General features: G+C 41.8%; 1 long non-coding RNA gene across 1 annotated transcript; it reads left to right on the top strand.

The window, feature by feature from the left end:
- The first annotated feature begins 1671 nt into the window (after nucleotides 1–1671).
- Nucleotides 1672–13897, top strand: LOC147258804 (uncharacterized). Its single transcript, XR_015116811.1, has 4 exons — nucleotides 1672–1744; nucleotides 4426–4529; nucleotides 5055–5135; nucleotides 12579–13897. It is a non-coding gene; the product is annotated as an uncharacterized LOC147258804 (long non-coding RNA).
- Nucleotides 13898–20298: the final 6401 nt, after the last annotated feature.

Raw genomic sequence — 20298 nt, 5'->3', positions numbered from 1 at the left:
CTGTACAAAGATGCTTACATACAATTGGTTTCAAACATGAGTGAAAACAGATTCACTACTTTCCAAGTGCCAGTAGACAATGTGCTCGAGTTAGTAAAGCTTACGGACAGTTTTGCTCGCAAGCTGATGTCTGCGGGGCACAATTACCTTCCAGTCAAATATATGTGGCTGGTTTTTTTTCTTTCTTCTGTCACAAAGAAGTTACACAGCGATGAGGAATATAAGCAATTTTTTTCTATAAAACTTTCCTGTGTGGAGGAGGCCTTATTAAGGGGGCGGTGCTGTTTGCTGCATAAGACAGGAACTGCTTGGCAGTAATGAGGGGAAGATTTTGTTCTCTCTTTTTTTTCAGCAATCAAGACTGACAACTTCTTAAAAATATCTAAACATAAAAATGCTAAGTCAGGCAGATTGTCCAGTAATGGTAGAGAACCTGGGTCCCCCCACCCCCTCGGGGGAAGGGAGGGTTTAGTGAGGACATAAAGGACAGAAAGATGGAGAGAACAAGTGAAAGGAAAGAGGATGCAAATCTTTTCTTCCAGCTTATTGGAGAAATAAGAGGCTTCATTGCACAGTACATGGCACATAGTGACAGGAAGAAGAGATTAGAAGTTTGGAGGTGTCTGTGTGTGTGTGTGTGTGTGTGTGTGTGTGTGTGTGTGTGTGTGTGCGGGCGGGCGCGCGCGTATGCTTTTGGTGCTCAAACAGGGTGCACATAAGGAAATTGTTAACAATGGATGAAGAGCAGCCATTAGATAGTAATTGGCTGACCAGATGCTCTTCTTGCTGCATACAAATTATAGTCTTTAACTTCAGTATGCCTCTGGATGGCTGCTACTGGTTAGAGTAGAAACAGTCGGAGCTGTCAGTCAAACATAAAACCCTATTATTTTTGGGAAGCACACTGTACCCGTCTCCTTTGAACACAACAATCTTTACATTGATGGTTTACTCTGTACATATGTAGTTGAAACACTGTTTGGGGGTCTGTAAAGGTTTGTTGACGATCTGAAGTAACATTTTAGTGGAATAAAACAAAATAAAATCCAGTCTCTCTATTACTCCACTCTTGGGTGTTTGCTTGGCGTTTCAGGGTTACTCAGAGCACTTTCTAAGTCCTTCTCAGACAGGGTGCCAAGCTGTGTCAATGCCAAAAGAAGCATTAGCGAACCCTGCAGAGTCCCCACAAATGGATATTAATAAACCCTATTCCATCTAGCATCTACTCTCAAACCAGTTCCACTCCTTCTCCCTCTCCCCCCACAAGTTGCACTCCATCGTCCTTTTCATTTTTTCTCCTGCCTCCAGTCCTTTCCCCTCTAAGTGTCAATAACTCTTGCCACACACACACACACACAGTTGTTTTTTCATCACTTCACATACAGACTTCCCCTAACCTTCATCTTAACCTTGCTTTAGCTTTAGCCTAACCCCAATCTGATCTGAACCTCAGCTACTCTAAAACTAAGTGATTCACGCAGGGAGGTCTTGCTCTTTACCCCAAAACTGGTCTGAAGTCCCCACAACACGAGGGCTACCTGGTACACGTGCTCACAAACAGGCAGGGGCCACTATACGGCTCGACTTTGCAAAATCCTCATTAGGACTCAGTGTAGGTGTGAGCATCCCTGCTTCTGTCTCACCATGAACTGCTTAGCTCAACAGAATCCTCCAGCACGGATACACACAGCTGCACATGGACCCGACCAGAGGAGAGTCACACACCGATCTACTGGCAGACAATGTATGTTGATTATAATAATGTATGCCTTCAACTGTTTTCATCTCAAACAAGTGCCCCCTAACAAACGTTAGTGGTAGGGCAGCTGTATGTTGACTTTCAAATAGCAGGTGATGACTGTCCTAATTAAGTCAGTTTCAGCTGCAAAGTGTTTGCACACAATGATTTGAATAAGGCCTAGCACTCGACCTAAACTACTCAATCTGAGACAATCTTATAATCTCATGAATCCTTCCGTATCAGTACACACACACACACACACACACACACACACACACACACTTTTCTATGAAACTAACCCTTAAAGATTGTTGATATAAACAAGAAATGAACTTCCTATTGGCTTTTATCATACTTTTTTTAGAAGTTTTTTTTCTGAAAGAATTACACAAAAATAATAATCTGGGGGGTCTTGAAAATGAATGAAAACGTTCCAAAACGCTGGTGAAAAATAACCCGTCGCTATTCCCTCATGTAAATTATGTTCGGGAAAAGTACAGAGGTACGTACAAGAACAGGAGGAGCTGGGGAGGAGGAGGAGGGTGTTTCAGCATGAGCTCAGTGAGCAGAATAAGCATCAGGTGGAACTAACTTGATGTTTCCTCCTGCTGTATATTCATACGCAGCTGTGGTTGGGTTACAACAGCTGATAGGAGGTGAGTGGCTGATGTTAGCCGACTTCTGGGGCATGACAGAAATAACACTTACACTTGATGTGTGGATTTTTCTTCCTTTTAAATGTTAGAATAATATAATCTGTCACACCAAGCAAAAGTTGCAATGAACTGGAGAAGAGGGGTTGGTAGATGAACACAGGTACAACACACACAAATAACCACTGTGCATTTTATTACTTACAACCTGAGATTAGAAACTGAAGACAAAGTAGAGTGCAGACCTTTTTAAGCAACTGAACAAATCCTAAAACCCATATGCCCCCCCCCCCCCCCCCCCATCTTAACCTCACAGCAAGTCATCACCCAAACATGAGTCTTCATAGTGGGGCTGTAAAAAGGATTTTGTCGCCACGAGATGAGGAATATCATACACACACACACACACACACATATATAAAAACATATTAACACAGTTTACACATCATGCATGTGTGTGGGTGTGTGTATGATATCATGCACCATAATGGTGCTGTAGGAGGTGAAGTGTGCCTGAGGACAATGTATAAGAAAAAATATTTCAATAAATATATGAACAAATTCAGCCGGTTTTGAGTAGGAGGGAAAAAGAGAGAGAACACACACACACACACACACACACACACACTTCAAATATACCTATATGACCTATTGAGGACTAATGAGAGAAAAGGTTACACAACTGTGATATTCTTTTCTCGTTGGAGTATTTTCAGTTCTATAACTAGCATCAGCATTCTTGTGTCTAGAATACTAAGCAGTTAAGTAGAGCTGGGTATCATTCTGATCTTAAGGATTCTTTACATCCATCCAGTTCTCAACAGTCCTCAATTCCAATTCTTTGAGGGTTGATAAAAAATGGGTCATGGGCTTATTGCATGGAGGAAATTTTCTATTTTCAGAGCAAAATATTTTACATCGTAATTTGTAAAAGTCAACATTTTTGGGTGTTGCCTGCAGCCTAAGTGAGTGTTAAGTCGGAGCACCTGTGTATGACGCACCTGCGTAACAACTTGCATAAACCAAGTAACGAAACAGATATGCAAAACTGTCTCCAGCAGGGAAGAGGACCTAGAGGAGGCCTAAACACACACATAGGAAATAAGGGATGTGTCATCCGCTGGTTCAAACACCAGACGTGAAGGTTGGCGGTGTCTCCTTATACCACTACCACTCCTTTTCTGCCTGGTTCCTAATGGACACATCTCTCTGCTCTGATGACATCTTTTGTGCATCCTCATCAATAAAAAGCTCCTCCGGTGGCGACTGTCTTGAATGTCTTCTGTGAGATGGGTGCTGAACAAATTCAAGTTTTTTTTACTGCTTGGACTTGTTTCCCCTAACTTTCTTGAGTTTGGATACAAATGCTGTGGGTCTCTTTCAGCAACAGTAATATGCATCTCAAGCTTTTGAAGAATTGGCAGGGTCTGACTGGATGTGGGGCTCTTTTCAAAAGGGACGCAAAGTTTGGGAGCGTAAAGAACTCTAATCAGGTGGATGAAGTACTCTGCCTTCTAGAAATCTTAATCAGTCGGTTTGGCAAGTCCATGTGAGAGTGAATACACTTTGAGATCAAAACTTTGTTGACTTGTATGCCGTCTCGCTGTTGCGAATGATTAGATTTCACTTACCAGACGGTGATGAGGTAACAGTTCGCTCAAAGTTGCAAAGAGGATGAGACAGGAGAGGGAGAAAAGCGTCGCATGTCAAACTGGTTCAACTGTGATTCTTAACCCATGCAGGTGTAGGTCATTAATCATATTCGTAGTGCATCCTCCTGTGCAAGAAATACATTTTGACAGACAGCTGCACTCTGCCAACCTGGTCTTTTCCAGTGTAAAATAAAAGGCACAGTCTTAAGCGCCGCCTACTGAGCAGCTTCATGCTGCTAGCAAACAACAACAAGCACCTGGAAGAACAGTGGTGGGTCACACGCAGAATCATAATCTGCAAAATGGTTACGATATAGAGGCGATTCTTGATACTCAACCTTTAAGTTAACTAATCATGCCTTCTTTATCACGTTTTCAGGGACTGAAGCAGCAGTGGGCCCTTAAACTCGACACAGACAGCAATACCACTCTGGGACATTCCACCAGCAAGAAACAGGGACAATCATCTTCTGTGTTGAACAGGTCTACTGTCTTCACCGTGTAAAGTTGGATATGCAAAATTAAAATGTTGATTTGAATCATGCCCGAAATCATCTTCCTAATCACAGCTGATAGCTTCACGAGAGCACATGCATCCAACATGACAGCAGAGTGATGCGCTAATGTTTCCATCTCTGCTGGAAAATAGCTGCAGATGTTTAGTCCCATTTGGCAAGTGAAATATTTACTGTATATTCATAGGCGCAACATATGTGAGGCTGATTGCCCGCAGTGAGTGATTGTGAAGAAACACCTGTGCAGGCTGAGTATAATGGAAGACATCAACACCAACGTGTGTATGCAAGCAGAAAAATTGAAATGCATTGAATGCACTTATGTGTGTTATTTTGCCCGTGTTGATCTTAAAAGGTACACTCTTACATGCACATGTGCTACCACTTGAAGGCCTCCTCATTTGACAAACAGACCTCATTACATGGGTGGATGGATCATCGACCCCTTGGTGGAGGAATTAAAGAAATCTCTCTTTTCTTCTCCTTCATCCAGATTGTGCGACATGATGTCCTGGAGTTATTTACCTGCTCTCTCCACCATGACAGCTAATCTCACCTAAGGTGCCAAGACCTTGTACGTGACAGCTTAAATGTCTGCAACAAAATTAAGTCTAAAGAGGAGCAGTCATAGGAGTCTGCTGTGTTTTTGAAAAGGTTCTTTTTTCTTTTTTTTTTCCTGATTCTGGATAAGTTGATGAAGACTTCCTCAGAAGATTGAGAACACGCATTGGGACAAATTCAGGATTATGCCTGATTAACCATTCAGGGGGGAGGTGAGGCGTTGCAAACTGCATCTTCGCCACGAGACGTTACTAAATCCTAAACACCGGTTTGTTAAAGGATCATTTGTAAGGAGAGCCATCGCGCTCTAGAATTAATGACCTGCTGTGAGGCAAAGGAGCTTCAGCTGTACCAGATAACTAGCTTTCTCTCAACCTCTTCATGCGGTAATTTAATTTTTTAGTCATGAACATCACATCCATGTGTTCTACTGGTTCAACCACTATTTGAAGAGTTTCCTACTCATCCAGGGTTTCCCACATATCAATTTATTTGTGGCAGGCCACCAAAACATAAACATTGTTCTTCATTGCCGTTTTTGGAACTGTGAATCCCGTTATCACTCAAGACAGTGCACTCATCAATGATAGCATGATGTTATCTATTCCAAAACAGTAAATGGCGACGTGGCTTTTCATCTGTCAATAAAAACAATGAAGAGGAGGACGAGTGGTGGATTTGACTGAACTGAGCTTCCTTTGCAAGGACAACTGCCTGGTTCCTGTTTATTTAAGGGGGAGGATGAAAAGTAACCTTAGCTGCTAAACTGAGGAGAATTAGAAAAGAAAAAGCAGAAAGTGAATTTGTGTGTGTGTGTGTGTGTGTGTGTGTGTGTGTGTGTGTGTGTGTGTGTGTGTGTTTGTGCGGTATGACGATAAGTAACAGCAGCTCAACACTTGCAAAGCCGTCCACTCAGCTGCATTCATAAATGTCAAAGAACAAAACCACCTAATCTTAGCATATCTACCACCCCACGCTAATCTAAGTTGCTGCAACCTCCTTTTTGTAACTTAGCTGCCTTGCGCATGTTAATGAATAACAGTAATGGATATTGGATAACGGTTAATTAACTACTCTGACGCTTAATGTTTGCTTCCTCTTCCATTATGCATGTTGAAAATTATTTTCCGAGACGGAAAAGGGCTCGTCCAGATGTTTCACCGACCCAAAACATTTCTACTACATTATGATGCGTTCAAGAACAGCTCAGAAAAAAATACTACTGACTCTACCATTAGAAAAACAAATGTTGGCAATGTTAATCTAAAAAGGAATATAAAGTTAATGTAAAAAAAAAAAAAAAGTGCTATTACATGAATGCAGAGCCTGTGTATTCCCCCTTGGGCCACCACCACCACAATGAAAATGTGATTCTGTGGGAAACATTGCTCGTGCCATGCTAATGAGGGTAGCATTTCCTTCTTCCTTTATAATTATGCCAGCTCAGTGGTAGAACGACGAGTGGCTGTGTTGGCATTCAGCTCACACGGAGAGAAAACCTGTTTACATCCAAATCTGGTCACATTGAGTGTCATGTTGCCTGATACTGAAATCTCAAGGCAATCTGGGGAAGGACTGAGGCTGATCAAACAGCTAACTACATCAGAATGCATCACATTAATATACACTGGTAACAACTCCAGCGATGAGTATTTAAAAAGGTACAATTTGTCACTCATCTGGACACCACATCAACAGGGGCAGCATATCACTATGAATGTCTACCTCTTTTAAAACCACACGGTGGTACAACCTGTCTTTATTCTCCAGTGTGACCGGCACTTGGGTTGTCAGCATCCAGGCAGGGAAACTGCTGGGTCAGTGACAACCCTGAATGTTACACAGGGAAATTACTATCTGGGACAGCTTGGAGAAATTTCCTGTCGTTTTATGCATAAGACACTGAGGTCAGACAATGACAAATGCATTCCAGCTAAAACTTACTCAGGGTTCAACATATTTCCTGGAAAGCTTCGTGTAAAGAGTGCAGATCTGAGTACACACAGCCATCTATTGTTGCGCTCTCTCTCCAAGTGGTCAGAGAAGAGGACCTGAGGACGGTAATTGAGGAGAATTCACAGGTCATCGAAGTTGTGGATGTACATGAAGAGAATGATGTTGCTCGCTACTTTTTATTTTGATAGCCCAAATAAATTCAGGGATCTATTGCACTGGAGTTAAATACATTTTTAAAAAAGGCAAAAACCTCCACGTAAGCCACTGAGGAGGGATGTCTGTCCTACGATGGATGGACCTGCAATTGATGCTGCAGGGTAGATCAACTGATACTCTCTCTTTGTTTTGAAGTGATTCCCAATCTTATGTCTGGGTTTGCTTGACTTCCTCAATTTGTATGCTTTCCTGCAACTTTCGTTTGATAGTCAGTTGTCATCAGACTAGCCCTGCTCCAGTTGTTTCAACTCCTTGCTTTCCCTCATGCTCTCCCACCTTTGTCTTGTTGTATCATTAGTTCTCTGAGTACTTGTTCTCTGTGAGTATTGAAGCCCGTGCTTGCTTCCTTTGAGTTGCTGTTTCATTGATGTTCCGTGCTCCTCCATTCCCTTTAGACTTACTCATTTTGTTCAGTTTAAAACTTGATCTGTTTTTTTTTTTTTGGTTTTTTGTCATTTAAATAATTTTCCATTATTGTTTTGAACCCGCACCCTGTGACAACTTTGATGTATGAAACCGATGTCTGTCTCAACTTCTGCTGCATTCATTTGCTTTGGTAATTCTTTTTTGGTCGGTACAGGGATTAAACCTATTTCACTTAGAAATTCAAATGAATGAATTCAAACTTCTTTTGTCTTCTGAAGTCTTAATCGACCTTAAATATCTTCACTGGGGGGGACATACAACAATACAGTATACATATCAGTCTGGTTCCCCAGACATGCAGAAGTTGATCCACACACCTGAACACATTCATCAACACGCACCTGAAGCTTGTATCCACATGAGCTATGCCACGCTAATTTAATATCATATCTCATGGGCCAGCACTGATGTTATTTATATTTGGCTCTTCACATTTGATGGCAGTGTTACTTCTATTTATTCTAATTGTGAAGCAATCACATTTTCCAGATGTGGCCTGAAGACTGGGGGGCTGTTATACAATCTGTGGCTGCAGCCATGGAGACGCAAATTATCATGACAACACTAATTAACATGATGACAACCAGTTTAATCCCCACCACAGCTGGGCTCTGGTCAACATGGTAACACATCACGGCCAAGTGTTCTTGACATTCTTTCCAGAACATTGGGCATAGTGTCCCACACACAATACTAACCTTACACATGCACGCGCACACACACACACACACAAATTCTGACATAAACTGTGGACACACACAATTACAAGCCTTGGGAGGTGTAAATGTGTGACTGGATTTTAGAACAGCTTGAAGCAATGTGTCATCTTTTGTGACCTCCCAGCTGCAGGCCAGTCGCAAAAAAAACCACGATTAAACCAATGAAGCTTGGCGAGACAAGTGTGTAACTGTGTGTATATATTACAGCGGCACGTGCGACACTCAAATGCCTTGAGGAAACATGCATCCAGCAAGACTGGGCCTTATTACTCACTGTCCCTCCCTTCAGCCATCCCTCTAAGATTCCTCCCTTCATTGAGAAATCTCCTAGACTATGAGGTCACTGTAAGTCTCCACAGTCTCTCATTTGTCCTCCTTCTGCTCCTATATCACATCCATAAAACTCCCACCCTGAAGCCCACCCCCCCCCCCCCACACACACACACACACACACACATCTCCACAAAACACGTCAAACAATGCTTTCACAGTGATCAAATGAGACAGTGTGTCACTTCCATCACACGCCACGGGGTAAAGTAGGAACATGTGAAACACATTGTGAGAGAAGAAGTGCGTGTGCGTGCACGTGCAGTAATACGTCAGAGTGTGTGTGAAATTTCAAAGGTCTAACGTGTTTGTTTCTGAGCATGTGACGTCAAGCTAATGCCTAAAAAGTATGCGGGGGAAATTGGGACAGGAATGATGGGAGGAAGATGTTAGGAACATCAGACACAGTGAAGCCTTATCCCACAGGAACAGTTCTTAAATATAATGCACATAATAGATTTGCATTTTAAAATAGATATTAACTTTTTTTTGTTTTAAATTTGATCTGTAATCTCATCTGGGTATGTTTGCAAAAGCCATGATGAAGAACCACTGTTTAGGAACTTGACGAATCACTAAACAACTCATTTTAAATATTACAAAATTGTAATCATCACACATTCTGCATTATTCCTTTACTGGATTATCACCATTCCAGCCAGGGATTATACAGTAACATGTGGGCTGATAGCATTATTTCAGTGTAATTTTCCTCATGTGTGGCTGATAGCATTATTTCAGTGTAATTTTCCTCATGTGTGGCTGAATCATAACCCCCCATAAATAGGAATGTCTTTCTTTTCCTTGAACCTGTGCTGGGGTGGCACGGTGGTGCAGTGGTCAGCACTGTCGCCTCACAGCGAAACTCTGTGTGGAGTCTCCATGTTCTCCCTGTTCCTGTGTGGGTTCTCTCTGGTACTCCAGCTTCCTCCCACAGTCCAAAGACATCAAGAGGGGACGAGGCTGATTGATACTCTAAATTGACTGTAGGTGTGACTGTGAGTGTGAATGGTTGTCTGTCTATATGTGTTGGCCCTGTGATGGACTGGTGACCTGTCCAGGGTGAACCCCGCCTCTCACCCAAAGGCAGCCGGGATGGGTTCCACCCCCCGCGACCCTTAGCAGATGAGTGGTCTAGAAAATTGATGGATGGATAAAGCCTGTGCTGAATAGGAAGCTGCTGCTGCAGTTACTACTCAGAGCTGTGAACAATCTTCACAAGACATTTGTATTTTCACCAGGCTGAATGTATGCTTGCCTTTTATTTGTCTTTTTTTTTTTTCAAGGTTTGAAAAGCTTCATTTTCTTGTGGGAGGCAAACTATAGTGCCAGTTTTTACAGAAACAGACTATCAGTTTCATTAAAAAAAAAAAAATCCTTTTTTTCCCCACTATTCCGTCAATGAGACTAAAAAAAAAATCCCACTCATCGTGCGATCATGAAATATGGCGAAAGTAAAACTTCAGATCTGAAACTAGCATTGTAAGATGGAGAGGAGAATGTGCCGTTACAACAGTTATTTGATGCCGTTTTCTAATATAACTGTATTCATTGCATGACACACATTGTTAATCCATTTGGCTGAGATTTCTGGCTGCTTTGGCTGTTGTTGCTGCGTGTAGTAAACGTTCACATTCTTTCTAACAAATGGTCTAGATTAATGGCTCTTTGATTATTCATCATTTTTCACATGAGGATTTAAAGCCTGAAATGCCCTCAAGGCTGTTCGAATTTTCTCCCTTTGCACCCAGCCAAAGTTATTGCTTTGATTTTATATTATCAGGTCTGTTATACAATTAATGTTATTTGAGTGCATTTGAAACCTTTATAAAACCTGCTTATGAAAGTATATGCAGGCAAACCCAGACTTAGGTATTTAAGAAGTACCTCCCACGCCTTTGGCGAGAATTCAGAGATTTAACTCTTCAGTTGTTGATGAAAAGAATATCTGGAGTTTCCAGCTGTCTGGTAGAATCCTGACTCGTGTTGAAACTGAAATCTCAGCTTTCGACTACATATTTGTTTATTCATACAGCCATTTATAGTCTATCAGTTTTCTAACCTGGGAAAAAAAAGCACCTGTGAAACACACACACACACACGCAGCCTCAGCTTTTTCCTCTGGGTATTACTGATGTGACAAAGAAAACTCGGTCTGATGTAGCAAGTTTCGGATTATGAATGCAAGTTTTTACATATGCACGCACACCCACACACACTTCCATACAAGCACACACACACACACACACACACACACACACACACACACACACAAGCGCGCATGCATGCATGCTGTGATGTATAAAGTAGGGAGGATGTGGCCAGCAGAATGATGCATGACACAGACAGCTGCGCTAAGCTCACTTCATTCAAGATATACAAGCTCAGTCACCGTGCACAGGCAGCGGGGCAAAGAGTCAAAGCAAGACACAAGCGCCCTATACTCAGATGCTCAGTGAATAAATGTTTAAAATATTACATATTTCAGAGGAGCAAATCGAGGAGCATTACAAATGGTTGAGCCAAATGTTTGCCTTCATACGTCCATCCCATCCTAGCTCGTGTAATATCTCGGGAGTGCACACAAGGTTTTTCATCAAATTTGGCACAAACGTCCACAGCGACAACAGGACGAGCTAGAAATGTTTTCAGCTGAAAGGTCACGCTCACAGGCACATATCGCGGGGCCATACGGCTGCACTCCGACGTTCATTAAAACTTGCAATGTTTTATATGTTTGCAATAATTGATAAACTACTTCAAATACAGAACACGAGCTCATGTGACAACACAATCTGGAGCACAAGTTTGTGGCAGCAGTGGCTGAAAATGCAGTTTTCAATCTTTTGTACTGTAATAACTGTTTCAAACAATACACTTGATTAGTTATCATTTCCCCAAACATGGTTGAAAACAACAATGTGGTAATTACCCTGCATTGAAAGTAATTCAAAGCCTGTGTGTGTTTGTAAAGGTAAACCACATTTGCCAATCAATACCTTAAAAAGGTTAATATGTTGTTATGTCAGGCACAAAGCATCTTCCCTTGGGAACCTAAAGAGCAATAGAGGACCGCTGAGAGTGTGTTGTCATCATTCAGAGCTATTGAGCTAAACACGGGTCTATAGAGGGCAAATGGTTTTCATTGTGTTTCAATGGTTCCCAAAAGAATAGAGAAGAGAGTGCAAACAATCTACTTTTCGCTTATAGCTGTGTCTTCATGTTCTGGCATGAAGTAAATTCAGACAATTTCCAAAACGTACAAGTACTCCATAAATGGTGTACAGAGATTTGGCGTGAAGGCTGATAGCAAAGGCCGAAGCATTGTAAAGAAAGACAAGACGTGCAGGAGGAGAGTTGTTATACACATCCCCCAAAAAAACATCGATAAATAAGGTGAAGTCTGCACACTGACTCCAAGCACTGGAGTCAAACGGTGCAAGATTTTAATCCTTCAAGGATTCTCAATATATGTGAACATCAGGGTCTTATTTATAGGAGGACGGACCCCACAGATGGCTACGGTGAAGTTCCCTTCAGCAGTGATGGACTGGGATCAAAAACGGCCAGCTGCACCAAACCTGACCCAATATTTAAAAAAAAAAAGAGCCAAAGATAAAATCTAACAGATGGACTGTGCAGAAATTTCAATTACAGATTCACCAGCTACGCTACACAACAAAAAATCCATAAACATGTCTTACCTTCATGTAGTGGGCGTGCTTCCGAGTCTGCTCGACTCCAAAACTTCGTGGGTGACGTCATCAGTCTAGATTTATGAATATTTCTCTCTCTCTCTCTTTCAACAGGGGCAAGAGGGCCTCTGCTGGAAACAACTTCTTTTACTCCTCTTGTGACCAAAGCAAAAGAATATCCACATCTTTTGTTCACCAGATAAATGCATCGAGCGCGTTGTTGGGTCTGGTGGTGTTGAACGTCCTCCGCCCTGCAGCACCTGCGACTCCATCACTTCCTTTCGGCTTCAATCTACTTTTTTTTTGTTGTTGTTGTTGCTTGCTCGTCGTCAGTTTCTACCACAAGTCCAGAGTACAGATGTGACTCAGCTCACCGTTTCCTGTATCGTCTCCTTGTCCGTCTCCTCCCTGTGTGGTCGCGGTTTGACTCCCATGCTAACGTTAGCGTTGCTAGCCGAAGCAGCAGGGCCGCAGGATTGTTTGCAGGAGAATAAATGTGTGGCGCATTTTTCAGCTAAAACAAAATGTTATATTTGTTAGTTTCTTTCTCCGCCCTCCCCTTTTTCGTTTTCTTACATTTCTTTTGGTGTGAGAAGCCACAGTCTGTTGCTCGCATGAATTCATTTTACCTTCGGGTCGTAACCTTTGACCTTTCCTCCAGTGGCTGATGGGATATCCTGTTTTCAGCTGGATGTCGTGGATTCCTAGGGAAAAAGGTTTAATGAACGGTACAATTCGGAAATGTGGAAGTGTTTTGGGCTGAGATACCACAGTGAATTAAAAGAAGAGAAAGATATTTAATATTATTTTGTCTTTGTTTGTTTTAACCCATGCCAAGTGGCTCATTGTGGGGCAGCACTCTATCACTGCCCTTCATCCCATAAAAGCTTTAAACACTGAATAAAAAGCATTAAACATAAAAAAACAAATGTGTAAACGCCAACAGATTAGAGCAGATGAGAGGTGATTAATCTGATCACGTAGCTTCATACAATTAAATCTACAGATTAGCTTTCTTGCTCACATTCTTTAATGTGCTGGAATAAAACATGGTGTAGTAGATACAAAGAGATTGGGTGCTAATTCAAGTTGGTCACTGTGCTCAGAACCATCAACATCTGTTTTCAGATTTCAGCCATACTGGTATGGAACACATTCTATGTTTGGATGAAACCACAAAATTAATCAATAACGCAAACGATCTTCTGATATTTTTTGGGTCTTGACTTATTTATGATTCAAGTAATTCGTTCATAATATTTTGATGAAAATATTGATCATATCAAGAATCATTTCTCTGCTACTGATCACACTCCCTCACCTCACGTCTCCTGGTCATCTGTTTGCTGCTTTGCTTTCGCCTCCCACTTTTTCTCTCAACAGTTGTTTTATTCAGCCAGGTAGTTTGTTTTGTCCTGCTGTAGTCTCTTTTCTGCCTTTGGTTTATTTTTTTTAATAAAACCTCGGATTCCTCCACCTGCCTCTTTGCCTCTCTCACATTGAGGTTGTTTAAAGTATTTTGAAATATCATCACATATTTCCTTTTTTGAAGCGTATGGGTGTCTCTCTGTATCAGTGTACATTCCTCTGGTCAAGAGTGTCTCTTGATCATCCACTCCGTGTAACGCTGTCAGACCTCTGGCTCCATGATTAGTGGAGATTCTTGTTCTGCTGTTAAGGAATGAAGAAAGACACTAAGCTGTTTGCTAGAAGGTCCTTGTCTCACACTGTCTCTTTCTTCTCCAATCCTCTCATCTTGGGCCACTTACCCCCCCCCCCCCCCCCCCCCCCCGCTTTTGTGTAGCCTTGGGCTAAAGTGTGAGCATTGAAGTGATTTAGAGGCTCACATAAAACTCTGCCATGCGCAGACATACCAAGAGAGACACAGAAAGACAAAAACAGTAGCAAAAGAGTGCTTGTTTTGAGTGAGATCGTGTGAATTGCATTTATACTGCCTGGACGTTATCCTTTAATCACTTCAAGGGCCTAATTTCCATTTCATTTCAAACTGTCTATTAAACAAATATGATGCATCATATTTACCATCTCAGCTAAAAAAAAAAAAAAAAAAAAAAAAGAAAATGTTACCAGGTCTTCAGCTCTTCCACTTTCCAATGCGGAGAGAACATGTGTTGGAGATGGGACAGGCTGACAGGAAAGGATCAGTGCATAGGTGAAGGAAAGACTGATGAAGCAAGCTCACCAAGAGTCAGATAGGAGAGCTGATACACAGCAAAGACAGTGGCGGGACGACGAAAGAGAGGACAGGGAGGATTTTTCAGTGTAAGCAAGTAGTCGCTCTAAAAATAGCCTTGATGATATACGTCTGACTGCATTCAAATGAGTGAGTATGTGTTTGTGGGCAGGAGGGAAAAGTGACTGACTGTGCCCAGTGGTAGACAGAGTGAATTTATTACACTTTATTTGCAACTGTAGATTTCCAAGTCCCTCATATAAATGACTCAAGGCCTGAGTGAGTGATGAGTGAGCATGTTTTCAATGCGGTTTGATTGCTGCTTTTGTCTTTCCTTTAAATGGGTCCAGAGGAAAAAATTCCAGGCTGATTTTCATAAAACATGACCATAAATGTCTCTTTTTTTTTTTTGTTGGGTTTTTTTTTAGTTGGAATGTAGAAAATGTGTCTTTTTATCACACGATGTAACTATGTGAGCACAAAAAAAAACTCCACACCCGGCAGGAGAAAACAAAGCACACACCTCCAGTGTTGGCTTCTGAGTTCAAATATGATTTGAAAGGTGAGATCAGCAGTCCACATCTCGACTGAGATCGCTCTCTTTATAGAACGAACGACATTGCTGAACTGCATTAGCTGGGACGGTTTAACAGCAGTTAGCAGTTGCCATGGAGATGGTTCAGTTTCTCAGAGCAACAAAGATTCAGATGCACAGTTCTAAGACTTTAACTGCTAGTAATGTGTCGATCGTGTTTTTTCAAGGCCTACATCAACCCAACCCGTATGCCTTATTCAAACAAACTTATCAATTCTTTATTGAATATAATATAATAGTCAGGAGACGCCTATCAATCAGAAAGTCAAATGCGAGATTATTTTTCAAGACATGGTGAAGAACAGTAATGACATCTAACCGACCCCTCCCGGTACCAGAGGAAGAAAATACATCCATCCGAAATGAAATCAGATACAACAAAAAAATAAAAACAGGTAGATTTCAGTCAGTGAATGGAGTTTCTATGTGAAAGTATGAATGAAGAGATTGGATATGTTTGAAAAAAATGAAAATTCTCGGAAAAATTCAACTGAAAAACCTGGAAATTTTTCTGAAATTCAGAACATTATAAATGAAGGAAGAACTTGAATGATTTTGGTGGTCAAGGTCAAAGTCACCTCACACAATATATCAGGAATGTCTTGATGGAATGTTTTCATATTCCATCTTCAGAACCGTTCAGTGGGACTCTAGGAGCAACTTAAAAGATTTTGGTGGTCAAAGGTCACAGTGAAAAATTCATAGAAACAAACAATGGCACTGCAGCGTTTCTAGTTCATCATTTGGCCAAATTATTCATTTTCTCAGCTTGAGACTCGCCGCAAAACCTCAAATATTCCACAGGTTCCATATATTTTCAGATGAACTCAATTCATCAGTCAGTCTGTCATACTTAGACTATTGCAAATGTCACAACATAAATAATTTTCAAGTGTTTTTCAATACTTGCTCTTTCATTTGGACACTGGCATTAACTTGAATATTTTGTAGATTAAAATCAGCAAAAACTTCATACTGCCATTTCTTCAGACATGGAACTCACTGAAGTTCTGTCCTGTAAGACACGCATCCTTGTTTGTATTCACGTGTGTGCTATCACAATTGCATCTCTCAACTCACACTCAGACCCCGTAAATGAGGCGGGTATCATGCAGCGCAGCTATCCTCACCGAAGGCCTTTGTGTGAGCGACATGATAAGAGATTTCTCAGGTGGCCGTTTAAATACAGTTTACACTCCTTATGGGTTTACACCACCATAATGTGAGTGGAGTAAAAAGCAAATAAGGGAGCAGAATGTGTTCAGTCAGTGTGTGTGTGTGTGTGTGTGTGTGTGTGTGTGTGTGTGTGTGTGTAGGTGTGTGTGTGGCACAGAATAAATGGACAATATTGATTTGTTTTTTTGCAGATTTTAAATGGGCATCCAGTGCCATTTGGGAATGGTTCTCTTTGGAGACGTGTTTGAAATTTAATATTTCAAAGTACTAATTTGCAGTAATTTGCATTTAAATAATCCATGAAAATAAACCAACCATTTTGTATCACATGTAAATAGCGTGTCGAGGGATAATCCAGGGATTTCTTCGAGGTAGGCAGGATAACTGTATGTCAGCACATCCACGAACAGAAGCCCCATGCAAAGACTAAAAATATTTAACTGTAAACGTCACATATATGAAATGTTCACAATATACAGTGTAAACATCATATTCCTTCATGAAAACTGGTCCTTTCCTACTGACCACACTTCATAAGATGTGGACAGAACATGACTTGAACCACTGGTGTGTGGACATCTGTTCTGAATCCTCGTCTTCAATGTTTAAGCCATTGTCCATCCATCCATCCATTGTCTTCCACTTACTCCTGTTAAGGGTCATGGAGGGGCTGGAGCCTATCCCAGCAGCCAATGGGTGAGAGGTGGGGTTCACCCTGGACAGGTCACCAGTCCATCACAGGGCCAACACATAGAGACAGACAACCATTCACACTCACAGTCACACCTACAGTCAATTTAGAGTATCAATCAGCCTCGTCCCCTCTTGATGTCTTTGGACTGTGGGAGGAAGCTGGAGTACCAGAGAGAACCCATGCAGGAACAGGGAGAACATGGAGACTCACACAGAAAGATCCCGTGCCCGAGCTGGGACTCAAACCCGTAACCTTCTTGCTGTGAGGCGACAGTGCTGACCACTGCACCACCATCCCACCTGTTTTAGCCATCGTTGTCATGTTGTTGTTTTTTTTTTTTTTTTTTTTTTTTGGTTATATTTGAACACAAACAAGGGAGAATAGCATGAACCTCCTATAAGCAACATCCTCCAGGTGAAATTTTGTGTTGTCAGGTGAAAAGATGAGGCCGACTGCTCCACATGTGATAATAGGAACATGGTAGGTAGTTGGTGGGGTTGCACGGTGGTGCAGTGGTCAGCACTGTCACCTCACAGCAAGAAGGTCCAGGGTTCGAGTCCCGGCTCCAGCACAGGATCTTTCTGTGTGGAGTCTCCATGTTCTCCCTGTGGCTGTGTGGGTTCTCTCTGGTACTCCAGCTTCCTCACACAGTCCAAAGACATCAAGAGAGGACGAGGCTGATTGATACTCTAAATTGACTGTAGGTGTGACTTTGAATGTGAATGGTTGTCTGTCTCTATGTGTTGGCCCTGTGATGGACTGGTGACCTGTCCAGGGTGAACCCCGCCTCTCGCCCAAAAGCTGCTGGCTCCATATGGATGGATGGTAGCTGGTGGTCCTTCCCAGAGTGACAGAGGAGGTGGAGCAGTAATCAGGGCACATTGGCACATGGCAGAAAGCTAAAACAAACAAACAAACAAACATACAGGCCACTGACCAAGTACTAACACTGATGAGCTGAGTGATTGTGTTACACGGAGATATACAGCATAGACCTGTGACTGCTCTTGCACAGAATGACAAAAATGTCGTGCTAGAACAGTTTTCATTTGCACAACAAACTAAATAATGATGTTGACGCTTGCATTTATATGTGTGTACCTGCATGCCTGTGTGTGTGTGTGTGTTTGTGTGTAGGCATGCTTGGGGACACGGCCTCTATTTGAGGTCAGAGCTGTTTGTAGGTGCTACAGCAGGCAGACAAGACATACATGTCCTATCCTCTGCCAACACTCATTAACACTGCATGGCTGTTTGGACAGCAGTGTTTAGCATTCTATAATGAGTTTCCCTCTGGAGCAAGAGGCTTGAATGTCACTCACAGTGGACTGCAGTTTGAGTTGGGAAGTGGCAATGTGTGTGGGTGGAACAGTAGGCACCATGTTTGTGTCTGGTTTCTGCCGACTAAAGACAAACTGAACAGACACTCTTATGAAAATTAAGTTTGAGCAGACAGAAAGAAGGCATTTATTGAATATTAGTGCTGTGTGTTTGGGGACATGTTCTCAGCATGCACCCTCAACAGACCAAATGCCAGAATAAATTCCACAGACAGTGTGCATTTTCTCTGTAAGTGGCCTTTTTAGAGGAGACAGACTTTGTTATTCAATTAAGAACCACAGAACTCAGTGGCCTTGAATAAAAGTGCAGATTGGGAGTGTATGATGAAATAAGAGGGAGTGACATTTTTGTTTTATAACCTCAGGTTGGAGAGCTTTTAAAACACAGCAGCCCTATTTCGACACATTTAACAAAGCTAGTAAACAATGGCGGCGCAAAACATTAAAAATGCTCAAAAGCCAGTGCATGAATACTTCATGTTCATGGAGAAATCTAGAGGCAGAGTTTTATAGAATTTTATTTTAATTGCATCGTGTTTGACTGTTGTGTTGTTTATGGCAGCTGTTGATTTTACACACAGGATTCAGTTTATCAGCCTTAAAGCAGCATTACTAAGTTTTGCTGAACAGCAGCAGCCTCTGCTGATACCAAGCGGGAAAATACAGGACGCTGGTGCTTTTGAACGTGGTAATTGGTTCCAAAAAAAGAAATGAAAAAGGTGTAATCTGCTTTTTTCACATGCCCCTCTCTCCTCACATATGTTACTATATGAGAAATCTCCATTTGTCCATCTGAGTCCACTAATCTCCTTGCCAGGTGGGCGTAATCTACTTGACTGATTTATTTAGTAAGTGTAAAAAAAAACAATGCTTTGAGTTGGAATTGATTCGCATCAACACAATGCAGGTTTTATGTTGTTGTCTCGAAGCAACCACAGCACTACAGAAACACTACACACATTGTGGTATGACGCTGTAACGTGGATAGAGGTTGTTTTACCATACACTGAATTTGACTCAATAATCCATCCATCCATCCGTTTTTTTCTGCTTATCCTGTTAAGGGTCGCAGGGGGGCTGGCGCCTATCCCAGCAGCTTTCAGGTGAGAGGCAGGGTTCACCCTGGACAGGTCACCAGTCCATCACAGGACCAACACATAGAGACAGACAACCATTCACACTCACAGTCACACCTACGGTCAATTTAGAGTATCAATCAGCCTCGTCCCCTCTTGATGTCTTTGGACTGTGGGAGGAAGCTGGAGTACCAGAGAGAACCCACACAGGTACAGGGTGAACTCAATAATCCTATAATAAAATGTGATTGGTCTTTCTGTTCACATTCATGTATCTTCTATTTCGTTTCGACCAAAAATAAGATTATCCCCAATTATGTGAAGACAGTGACTGGCAAAGCATGCTTTTTTTGTACTGTTAATTTTAATTTTTGCCAAAGTTTAATCTCATATGTTGATCTGTTGTTTGCAAGGTCTCATCAAGCATATTTTCTCAACTCTGCATTTAGTTTTGGTGCACATATCCCTGGTTTTGACTAGAAACAATAACTTTCTCATTATTTAGAGTATAGATATCTCCACCCCTACCAATCTTACTATAATGCTCAAACTATGTTGCATTTGACTTACACATAGCTAGTTCACCTCTGACCTTGACAGGTATGGTTATACTGTGAGTTAGCATTACTTAGACCATTTTGTTTAAGTTCAGTAGGACTCATTTTCTTCGTTCCAAGCTGTAGCTGCTGGTTGCTATGTTGGTTGCAAGGACAGCTTGCGTCATTTTACAGCATTAACAGTCTCTGAACAGAACCAGAG

Source organism: Aulostomus chinensis, chromosome 7 (genome assembly GCF_037954235.1).
Source record: "Aulostomus chinensis isolate RoL2024-O1b breed Wild chromosome 7, RoL_Achi_v1.0, whole genome shotgun sequence".
Taxonomy (NCBI): Eukaryota; Metazoa; Chordata; class Actinopteri; order Syngnathiformes; family Aulostomidae; genus Aulostomus; species Aulostomus chinensis.
This window is presented reverse-complemented; position numbering and strand designations above follow the sequence as displayed.